Consider the following 12,826-nt stretch of genomic DNA (forward strand, 5'->3'; position numbering starts at 1 on the left):
ATAAACCTGCAAGGAACAATATTACTTTCGAACAAAAATATCTACATTAAACAATTGTAATGAGCAACACAGTTCCTTATTCACTTATCAACTGTCAATCAGTCTCTGACGTGGTTTGTTGATCCTTTTTGATCTGATTTTTTTTGCACAGATATATTGCTTTCATTTGCGGCATTAATATTCATGGATTTCTGAGAACTCTGATCAACATGTCCAATTTTTACATCTGCGGGCCCCTTTGGTGTACTGACAGGTGATGTGTCACAGTTATGGATTGGAGATTGTGATCATAAATCCACACAGTTCCTTCTTAGAGGTGTCCCTCAATACACCTGGATCTGAAAAGAATGTGGAACTACTTCTTCTTACACATATTCTTCCATGGACCATGTGCCAGAATTGTGCTCTTGGATCCGGACTTGGTCTCCAGGCTTCAGGACTGATATGTTTTTCGCAGTCTTGTCATGATACTGTTTCCATTTTTCTTTCCCTTTCACTTTAGCCAGTTTGATCTTGTGTGCTCCTTTAAGTATCAACAGGTTTTTGTGCACTGGCAGGTTAATGTGTTTGCATTGAACCATCAGTATTTGGCTGGTGAAAGTCCATTCTGCAGTGGCGCACTTCTGTAAATCATCAAATTCTGTGGAAATTGCCTCGTCCATCTTGTGTTTTCTTCTTCATGAGGCCTTTCATTACCTTTACCAAACGCTCTGCTGGGCTATTAGATTTTGAGTGATGTGGGCTTTAAGTTATATGTTTAAACCCCCAGTCATAGGCAAAAGAATCAAATTCACAGTTCGAAAATTGTGGACTATTGTGTAATACCACTTCATCTGAAACTCCATGCCTCACAAACACATCTTTTAGGAAGGTGATAACTGCTTTGCTGGACGTTAATTGCAGTGCTGCAACCTCTGGTTAATTGGAAAAGTAGTTTGTTACAATAATATGACTGTTCCCATTACAACAAACAAATCCATTCCAACTTTGAAGTACAGCCTGTCTGGTACAGGGTGTGGAGTAAGCTGTTCTGCTTGTTGATTTGGTCTGTAGGTAAGGCATATTTCACATGAAGCAGTGGTCAGGCTGATGTCTTGGTTCATTCTTTGCCAGTACATCACTTCCCAAGCTCTATGTTTACATTCTTCCTCACTAAGATGCCCTTTGTGTATCTCCTGGAGCAGCACAGGAGTCACAAACCTGTTCCCTTTGAAGACAATATTTTCCACTACTGACAGTTCAGCTCTGCATGCCAAAAATCCGATATACACATTGGACAGTCATTTTTAACTGCTGGCCATCCTTTCTGTATTGTCTGTTTGAGTACTTTCATTGCTTCATCCTTCCCTGCTGCTTTCTTAATCTTCTCCGTTCTATCAGGAGATACTGGAATGGAGATCACAATCATGTCAACATAGGGCTGTATATCAGCATTAATCTCTTTTCCCTCTTTTTGACTGCTTGAGACATCACATCAGTAGTATTTTCCAGGTGTGTAGATTATTTTCACTTCATACTTCTGCAGCCTTATCAACATACACTGTATCCTCATGGGACAGTCATTCAATACTTTGGACATAATTGATATCAGTAGTCTGTCTCCTTCTCAAAAGCTTGTCCATAGATGTACTGATGGAACCTTTCACGTGCATATGTGCTGGTGAAAAGCTCCTTCTCTATTTGTGTGTAGTTGGCTTCTGCACTTGTTAAATCCCTTGATGCATAGGCCGCAGGCTGTCATGTGTCATCATGCTGCTGCAGTAGTACTGCTCCAAGGCCGTACAGAGACACATCAGCCACGATCCTAGTACACCTTACCGGATTGTGAAACGTCAGCAGGGGCTCTTCAGTAAGGACTTTCTTCAGCCTCCGGAAACACTTTTCTTGCTCATGACACCAAAACCACACATTTCGCTGCTCAAGGAGTGACCTAAGTGGTGCTGACACAGTAGATAATTGGAGGATGAGCTTAGCCAGGTAAATCATCATGCCCTGGAAATGTCTCACCCCCTCTTTGTTTTGCGGCCTCTCCATGTTGTCGATGGCTAATGTCTTTCTTGGGTTAGGGTTCACTCGCTCTTCCGATATGACATCTCCTATGAAAGTCAGTGTCTTAACACCAAACTCACATTTCTCTTTATTTAATTTCAAATTGACATTCCATGTCACATCTAGCATCTGTCTCAGTCATGCATTATGCTCATCCTTAGTGGACACTCAGATGATGAGATCATCCATTATGGTCTCAACATCATGTATGCCCTCAAAGATCATGTGGATGGTTTTATATTAGATATCGAGTGCAGACAGGATCCGATATGGTAGCCGAAGATAGTGATATCTCCCCTCAGGTGTGCTGAAATAACACAGTCTCGAACTTGCCTCGTCAAGCTTCATCTGCCAAAACCCAGATGATGCATCGAGCTTGCTAAACCACTTGGCACCTGCAAACTGGGACAGGATCTGCTCCCATGCTGGCAATCTAACATGCTCTCTCTTGATGGCTTTATTGAAATCTCTTGGAATGAGAAATATCCACAATGCTCCATTTTTCTTTTGCACAATGACCGGTGAGCTCACCCAATCTGTTGGTTCTTCTATCTTCTGTATATTTATCTGTTCCTTGTGTGCTAGTTCTTGTTTATGTTTGTCTCTTAGTGCAAACAGAACTTCCCTGTATGCATGGACAACAGCATACTTCATCTATATGAATTTTTTGTACAACAGGCAAGCATCCAAGCCCCTCAAAGACATTTGTGTACTGTTCCATGAGTGAAGTCTGGTCATCTTTGGACTGTGAAGCCACTACGAAAACTCTTTTCAAGAGGTTGACCTTAACACATTCACTCAGACTTAATATTAGCTATACTCTCTTTTCTACAATCGGTATCTGCGCCATTAGGTGCTGCCCTTGTGCTTGGAGGTCACTATACAGTTCGCTTCTGCAAGAACATTCTCTCCAGTATAGCCTGTCACTTTTAATTTCATTGGGTAAATATTGCTCTTTACTTTGAGAGTCTTGTAATCATCGATGGATAACAGATTCAGCTAGGCTCTGTTGTCGAGCTTGAATGGAATTACTGTCTCATTCACAATCACTGGAACAATCCATTCTCTCATACCAGCACCAGTAATCTGCTGAGAATCTATAAAGATTTTCCTCAGCAATAGTGTGTATCTTTCTCTTGGTAGCCCCAGCTTTGCAGGACTTTGAAAAATGATTATTCTTTCCACAATTATTGCAGTTCTTTCCTTAAGCAGGGCATGTCTTTTGAATGTGCCTACCTCTACATGTGCTGCATTTGCTGCTTAAGTCTTCCTTTTTGCTTTGCTATTGCTTTGAGAAACGCCTTCTGCTCTGCCCCTCTGTTTTCACAGCATGCACTGTCGAGTCAGCTCTGTGCAGCTCCTTAGCTTGTGCTTGTGTGTTTCTGCTGCCTTACATGTATCCACAGCCTTTTTCAGCGTCAGACTTTTTTTCACGGAGCAATCTCTTTCTGAGCCCATTATCTGAGTTTCCACAAACTATTTTGTTTTTAACTAGTGAGTCTCTCAAATCTCCAAACTCACAGGACTTACTCAGTGTGTGAAGCTTGACTAAGTATTGGTCAAAGCTAACACCTTGTTTCTAGTCACAGGAAAAGAACTTGTTTTTCTCAAACAAGATGTTTTTAGTTGGGACAAAATACTCCTCAAATTTTGTCATCAGGGTGTCTAATGTAAAGCCTGTCTCATCAATTTGAAAGCTGTTATAGTTGTCCAAAGCATCTTCACCAATTACATTTCGAAAAATAGAGACTTCCAATTTTTCAACAACCGCTCCAAGTCTGCTAGCTGAAAATATATGTTGAATTGCTGTCTGAGGCATTTCCAGTTATCCATTAAATTGCAGGTAAACTGCATAGGTGTGGGACTACTTAGCTTATCCATGATGGGAATTTTCAGCCTTTCACCTGAATTTCCTGGTGAATTTAGGGACACTATGTGTTCTCTTACCTTGCTGCCCGTCTTTTTTTTCATTGGAACTAGTGTCTCTCAGTCATCATGGTATTCATTTATGCTCACACTGACTTCTGACACCATGTTACATTTATTCTTAATAAAGACAAACTTAATGTGTGTAAAAACTAACACGTTTGATTCTGTACACTGTTCAACACTAAAGTTTGTGAGTTCTCCCTGAGGTGACATCATTTCACCTGGGACCTCTGGTTTCTGTCCATGTCTTGATGCCATGCTGGCTGTCAAGCCATTAACTACTGTAAAGTATCCCTCATGTAGGTGGGGCAGGGGAATTGAGAGGGGGACCAGGGGATTTGATGGGAACATGGGAGACAAAGTGGAATTAATGGAGATAAGTGCTTGATGGGTGGTCCAGATACAATGGGCCAAAGGGCTTGCTGCTGTTCTCTATGACTTCATATATTTGGACTTTAGTTTGATGGGAATTGTTTGATTTCCAGAAATGCGAACTCAAGTTTGCTTAGTTGCAGTTTATTTTTCTTTAGATGGCTAATTAAGACAATGTAATACAGTAAATCATCTGAGATGATGTATGCAATGAGGTTTGATCTAACCAGGTAGGGGAAAGCGTCATTTAATTGCTCACCCAGGCGTGGTTAGGATCCATGGTCTGATTGGTCAACTATTGTTTTATTAGAAATGGAAGAGTTAGGAGAGGAGATCTTATTGAAAACATAGAACATCTAGAGGATCTGACAGGAAGGATCCTGAAATGTTATTTCCCCTAGCTAAGGCATCTGAAACAAATTTTCTCAAAACAAGCAGCCAATCGCCGAGACGAGAAAAATATCAGTTACTCGAAGAATCATGAATCTTTTGACTTCTCCATTAAGAGGGCAGCGGAGGCTTATTTCCTAGGTATATGCTAAACAGATATTGATAGATTTTTGGTCATTATGTAATTCAATGTATGTGGCATTTATACAAGAAAGTAGCACTGAGGTAAGAGATCAGGTAAAAAGTGTGATAAGCTAAAAGTCTGCTCCTGTTCCTGCTTCATATATCTTATGTTCTTATAACATTTTACCAAATTTAACGTAATTATTTTTTGTATTATTCATTTACTTATCCTTATTCCCCTTACAATCATTGTTCTAGCAAACTGTAATAATTAAATCTAATCTGTTTGCAGATAATCTATACTTTCATTTCCATTCAAAAGTAATATAATTAAACCACATACTTCTCGGTGTTGCTAAAAATGGCTAAATAACCCTTGGCCGGAAGATCTATCGTGCTCCTTTTCCACCCCTATAGAAAGAGGCTGACGCCATACTTGGATTTATTTGACTTCCTTTCATCCAATGACCTCATTTATCAAGCCAATTTTTCATACATTTTAACTGCCTTATCAGCTTGTCCTGCCATTTGGAGAATCATATTTCTATTGGTTTTTAAATACTTATGTAGAAAGATAGGCTAACTTACATCCTAAACCTGAGCGAGGCTAATTTTGATGGCATTAGACAGGAACTTACAAAGGTTGATGAGCAGAGGCTGCTTACAGGTAGAGGGATATATGGCAAGTGGGAGAAGAGGCTGCAGATGCTGAGATCTGGAGCACCAAACAATGATATCAACATTGTGAAAGAGGAGTGTTAATGTCTTGAAGCTCATTGATGTGGATAAGTTCCCAGTGCATTTGAGAACACTGTGGCAAGCAAGGAAAAAATGGTGAAGTTTTTATACCTTTGTTTACTCATGGGGAAAGTACCAGAGGACTGGAAGATGGCAAGGACTGATTGGAGAAAGTCAGCTTGGCTTTGTGCTTGGGAAATCAAGTCTCACAAATTTGACTGAGTTTTTTGAAGGAGTGACAGCAACACACAAAAAATGCTGGAGGAAGTCAGCAGGCCAGGCAGCATGTATGGAAAAGAGTTAACAGTCGACATTTCAGGCTGAGACCCTGCATCAGAACTCATGAGTAGCTGTCATCCTTCTGCTTAAGATATTTGTTCATTGTTTTTGGTAGGAAGTTCCAGAAATTAGAGACGAGGAAGGAATGGCAATACTTTGCCAAGTCAGGATGATATGTAACTTGGATGTAAACTTGAATGTAGGTAGGTTAATGGGAGATCTTTTACTGGCTCACATTATGCCATTCTTCACAGTCCAGGACTCTAGGTTTTATTTTGATCAGTCTTAAAGATGTCAGTGGAAAAAAATGGCATAACAATTGATCTTGTAATCCATTTGAATAGAGAATGAGGGAAATCTGCTAAGTTCTCATTTAAGGTGCAAACGAAGACTAGTGTAACGCTCCTTGCAAGTGGCCCATAAGTATAGACATTAACAATGTCTATGTTTACTCACAAATTAACATAGCAAGTTGAACCAAACATCCGAAGGTACCAAGTTTTGACAATCTGAGAAATTTTAGAAACTGAAATTTCACCCTTTGTCTAATATTAATGTTTGAGCAGTTGTAGAATTTGTCCTTTCATATTATAAATTACTCAGAATTTGAGTGTCCTTACTTCTTTCCTATCTTTCAATTTTAACTCAAGAATGAATTTGTTTTAAATGCAATTATTTTGGATTTACTGACTGCCTCTGAACTTTATAGACAATAGACAATAGACAATAGGTGCAGGAGCAGGGCATTCAGCCCCTCGAGCCAGCACCGCCATTCACTGTGATCATGGCTGATCATTCACAATCAGTATCCTTTTCCTGCTTTCTCCCCATATCCCTTCACTCCGTTATCTTTAAGAGCTCTATCTAACTCTTTCTTGAAAGAATCCAGAGAATTGGCCTCCACTGCTTTCTGAGGCAGAGCATTCCACAGAATCACAACCCTCTGTGTGAAAAAGTTTTTCCTCAACTCAGTTTTAAACTGTCTACCCCTTATTCTTAAACTGTGGACTCTGGTTCTGGACTCCCCCAACATCGGGAACATGTTTCCTGCCTCTAGTGTGTCCAATCCCTTAATAATCTTATATGTTTCAATCAGATCCCCTCTCATCCTTCTAAATTCCAGTATATACAAGCCCAGTCGCTCCAATCTTTCAACATATGACAGTCCCACCATCCCGGGAATTAACCTCGTGAACCTACACTGCACTCCCTCAATAGCTAGAATGTCCTTCCTCAAATTTAGAGACCAAAACTGTACACAATACTCCAGGTGTGGTCTCACCAGGGCCCTGTACAACTGCAGAAGGACCTCTTTGCTCTTATACTCAATTCCCCTTGTTATGAAGGCCAACGTGCCATTAGCTTTCTTCACTGCCTGCTGTACCTGCATGCTTACTTTCAGTGACTGATGAACAAGGACACCTAGATCTCGTTGTACTTCCCCTTTTCCTAACTTGACACCATTCAGATAGTAATCTGCTTTCCTGTTCTTGCCACCAAAGTGGATAACCTCACATTTATCCACACTAAACTGCATCTGCCATGCATCTGCCCACTCACCCAACCTGTCCAAGTCACCCTGCATTCTCATAACATCCTCCTCACATTTCACACTGCCACCCAGCTTTGTGTCATCTGCAAATTTGCTAATATTACTTTTAATCCCTTCATCTAAATCATTAATGTATATTGTAAATAGCTGCGGTCCCAGCACCGAGCCTTGCGGTACCCCACTAGTCACTACCTGCCATTCTGTAAAGGATTCATTAATCCCTACTCTTTGTTTCCTGTCTGCCAACCAATTTTCTATCCATGTCAGAACCCTGCCTCCAACACCATTTGCTCTAATTTCGCCCACTAACCTCCTATGTGGGACCTAATCAAAGGCTTTCTGAAAGACCAGGTACACGACATCCACTGGCTTTCCCATGTCCATTTTCATAGTTACATTCTCAAAAAATTCCAGAAGATTAGTCAAGCATGAATTCCCCTTGGTAAATCCATGCTGACTCGAACCTATCCTGCTACTGCTATCCAAATATGCCGCTATTTCATCTCTTATAATTGATTCCAGCATCTTCCCCACCACTGATGTCAGACTAACTGGTCTATAATTGCCTGTTTTCTCTCTCTCTCCTTTCTTAAAAAGTGGGATAACATTAGCTACCCTCTAATCCGCAGGAACTGATCCTGAATCTATAGAACATTGGAAAATGATTACCAATGTGTCCACGATTTCTAGAGCCACCTCCTTAAGTACCCTGGGATGCAGACCATCAGGCCCTGGGGATTTATCAGCCTTCAGTCCCATCAGTTTACCCAACACCATTTTCTGCCTGATGCGAATTTCCTTCAGTTCCTCTGGCCACTATTACATCTGGGAGATTGTTGAATAATTTATAATGTTGAACTGGAAGGAACAATTTAATCCTCAAAACCTGATCCAAATCTTCCACTGGCTGCATGCACTCTACCAGTGCATGCACTGTTTCAAACCATTACTTCGATGCTTGTCGCTTGGGTGGCAATCTGATAGCTGTAGAGTTGATACTGTATCAGGTTCCAGTGAACTTTCAAGGAGGCATTAGCTCACACGATATCACGGTGTAAAAATGTGAATTCTTTTATCATAACGAGATCAGTTGTGTCTTTAATGCCATATTCACCAATAATACCCAGCTTCCTATGCAGGGAAAAATAAGTATAGGTTTTCTCTGGGATGCTGTATAATTCGATTATTGAAATATAAATTTTAATCCCTCTTTACACTATATTGCAGGAGAATAAGGACGACTTCATGGAGTAAAAGGCAAATTTAGAATTTTATAAAATCAAAAATTAGAATATTTTTCAATTTCAATCATGTTTTGAAATTACATTGTATTAAGTGTCAGCATGTTAAAAAAAGGATTATTTTAGTCTGTGGTAGAATGTATTTAAATATTTGGCTACAAAATATTTGTGTATAAGTAAAACTTCAGGAGACACTATTTCAGTGTTAAATATCGTCTCTAAATATAGGAACATTCTAACTGTAAGAACTTAATTTTGTATTCGGTTTAGAAACAATTTATGTAACATTTTATAAATAAAAGCATATTTTCTGGAACTGTGTCCGGATTGTAAAAATATGGTGTCTTTTTTGTCTAGCCTCCTTTACTTTCTACCATATTTTATTTTCCTCAGCCGTTCTACCGAATTTAACTTCAATTAGCCAGTTTGAAAGATGGCTTACGAAATATTGCGAGCTGTCGTCCTCGGTGTGCCTAGCTCTGGAAGGTTATCTCTCAGAGAATAACCAAATATTTTGGTCTCAGACACTTGGCGAGTGTAAGATCAGACTCTTAGGTACATAGGAGTATGCAGGCCTCTGTTGATGTCAGTGCGCTATGATCTGTGCTGCACCAACACAACTCATCCCTGACTGTCTTAGAAGTGAGAACCGTACATAGCAGAATTTTCCAAAATGCATTTTGAGGTCTGCACATCATTCTCTGATTTATTTGATCCAGTGCCAATGTAGTCTAAAGTATGTCCTTCAGATACTTCATGGCAATGTGAAATCCATTTCCTATTGTGTAGAAAATTACAGCAAGCAGTTTGGAAGTAAGCTATATGAGCTAATCTGCTTTGGTAACTTGGGTTGAGGCTGGAACACACAAGATATTCCCTGCATTATTAGTTTAACCCAGTATGGTGTTTAGCTCTCTCCCTGCTGTCAGGCTGGAGTCTGAATTTGGTGCGGCCAGCAGTGGCAAGGCAACTTCAAAAGCGAATACAGTACATCTGTGCACTATTCAGTACGAAGAAGCACACTGTTTGTTTTACTGTAGGCCAGGATGTCAGTTGCGACCTTCACCTCTCGAGTAAGACAAGTTAGCCCCATCTGCCTTATGAACTAATCAGAAGATAACTATTGAAAAATACAGTGCACAGGAGAGTGTGGCAAATCCCACAGGATCCCTTAATTCAGCCAGTAAAAGCTGTCCTCATTGTATGGCAGGACTCTGTTAGAGTGTTGTAGAACAGAGGGAGTTGGGGACATATGTGTGGTGGTACAGGTACATAGTTCCTGAAAGTAGAGAGGATGCTGAAAAAGGTGTTTGACACACTTGCCTGTATTAGCCAGGGCATTGATAGCAAGAATTGTGATTTTACGTTGAAGCTTCACAAGACATTGCTGAGACCACATTCATACCGTTCTGATTGCCTAAACCGGAAAGGGTGCAGAACTGATTCACAAAGATGCTGCCTGGCTTGAGCTATAAGCAGAGCTTTGGGCTGCCTTCCCTGGACAGCAGCACCCTTTGTAATCGTGAGGAGAATAGATAAGGTAAATGGTCTCAATCTTTACTGAGTAGCGAAGCCTAAAGCTACAGAACAAAGCGTCTTAGGTGAGGGGTGAAAGATTTTTTTCACACACAGGCTTGTGATATATGGGACAAGCTGCCAGAGGAAGCTGAAGAGGCAGATACAACTCCAACATCTAAAAGACATTTAGACATTTCCATGGTAGGAAGGGTTAATGTCGACCAAACTCAGGTAAATGGCACTAGCTCAGTTTGGATCAAATGTGTAGAGTACTGGGTGGCCTGTTTCCACGCTGCAGAACTCTATGACTTTACCTGGATTTGCTCATCACAAATTATTCATCCATGATCACTTCCCAACAGCATGGAGTAAAAGTAGATAATCCTGAAATCAAGCTATAGGCTGAATTGTTGGAACTCTATACAGTACTCCCCACACGAAGCAATTACGATTCCCAACCACAATAGACTGACATAAAACATCTTGCAGTTTTTGAACCCCACACAGCACTACATCATATATTCTGTCATTAAAGGTTAGTATCAACATTGTTTAAGAAAATTGTGAGCTGAAAAACAGTTCATTTTATCTTCTTTTGGCATATCATTCCTTCAGCTCAAATCATTTCCATTGTGGTAAGTGGAAATATTTAATCAGCCTTTTTGAGTGAAAATTGATGCTTCCTCAGCAGTTGTAGAATACACCTTTTGGTGCTACTTGAACACGTCTTCAGTGATGAACCCGGGGTCGTAGGGTGTTTTGGGTCTTTAATCATCTGACACCCTCACCTGGTCAACCCGGGGGGGGGGTGATCAGCCCCCGACATGTCCAAGTGGCGCACTAATCCACGGATCCCCCCCTCCGGATCCACAGCCACTGCGAGGTCTTTTCAGCGGCCTCCAGAATGTTCTTGGTGGCTCTTCTGCACTGCAGTCCTTAAACTCCAAGGAATTTTAGAGTCTGCTGTAATGAATGGCCAGCAAAGCCCCAACACCCAACTTTGACTGGCTCACAGCGAGCTCTCCAGCCATTGCTCCAGCATCCTGCAACAAGATCTGTATATTTAGCCTTCTTGCGCTCGTTGGCCTCTTCAATCCGGTCTTCCCAGGGGACAGTAAGTTCCAGCAGAACAACTTGCTTTGTAGACTCCGATATTAACACCATGTCCGAGTGGCTGCGATGTTCTCTGGGAACTTGAGCTGCGTTCCTAGATCGACTTGGAGCTGCCAGTCTCGTGCAGTGGCAAGAAGCCCTCCTGAGGAGCTAGGCCGATGTTGAGCCTTCTCCCCCGCTCTGATAAAGGTGATGGACTGTTTGGGAGTGTGCTGATTTTTGCTGTCTTGAATCGCTGTGCTGATTGCATCCGCCATAGACCTTAGGACTTGGTCATGGCACCAGTGGTATCGCCCTTCCCCGACGCCTTCGGGCAGCAACTTAGGATATGCTCCAAGGTGCCCCTCCTCTGGCACAGTTGGCATGCTGGAGTGTTTGCCATGCCCCACCTGTGCAGGTTGGCCGGGCTTGGGAGAACGTCATAGACTGATTGGATGAGAAACTTGATGTGCAATGGTTCGGCTCTCCAGCGCTCTGTCCAGGTGAACTTGCGAGGTTCCCCATGCTCCCATCTAGTCCAGGCACCTTGTTTGAACATGCCGGCCATCTTGCTGTATCGTTCTTCCTCCACTCCTGCTCGTATCTCGTCCTGAACCAGTTGACGCTTCTCCTTTCCAGAGCCATGCCTCCACTGTGTCGACAGCTTCCTGTGCCTGCCACTTCCTTCCGGTCTTTACACAGATTCCTGCCGAAGTGACTTTAACATCAGAGGAATCTCGGTACATCATAACCTCCCTGGTTCGAGTGACTTTGAATTGCTCTGACAGGCCGCTGATGGGGAGTTGTAGCTTGGTGGAATGCCCAGACAGGGCAATGCAGCTTAAGATCCGGGGGAGCCCCAGCCATCTCCGGAGAAACTGACTGATGGTCTTCTCCAGAGCCTCCACTGTTGACATTGGCACCTCATAGACTAGAAGGGGCCAGAGTACATAGAACATAGAATAGTACAGCACAGTACAGGCCCTTCAGCCCACAATGTTGTGCCGACCCTCAAACCCTATCTCCCATATAACTCCCCACCTTAAATTCCTCCATATACCTGTCTAGTAGTCTCTTAAACTTCACTAGTGTATCTGCCTCCACCACTGACTCAGGCAGTGCATTCCATGCACCAACCACTCTCTGAGTAAAAAACCTTCCTCTGATATCCCCCTTGAATTTCCCACTTCTTACCTTAAAGCCATGTCCTCTTGTATTGAACAGTGGTGCCCTGGGGAAGAGGCACTGGCTGTCCAGTATCTATTCCTCCTAATATCTTGTACACCTCTATCATGTCCCCTCTCATCCTCCTTCTCTCCAAAGAGTAAAGCCCTAGCTCCCTTAATCTCTGCTCATAATCCATACTCTCTAAACCAGGCAGCAACCTGGTAAATCTCTGCTGTACCCTTTCTAATGCTTCCACATCCTTCCTATAGTGAGGCGACCAGAACTGGACACAGTACTCCAAGTGTGGCCTAACCAGAGTTTTATAGAGCTGCATCATTATATCGCGACTCTTAAACTCTATCCCTCGACTTATGAA

The sequence above is a fragment of the Mobula hypostoma genome, chromosome 12 (genome assembly GCF_963921235.1).
Source record: "Mobula hypostoma chromosome 12, sMobHyp1.1, whole genome shotgun sequence".
Lineage (NCBI taxonomy): Eukaryota > Metazoa > Chordata > Chondrichthyes > Myliobatiformes > Myliobatidae > Mobula > Mobula hypostoma.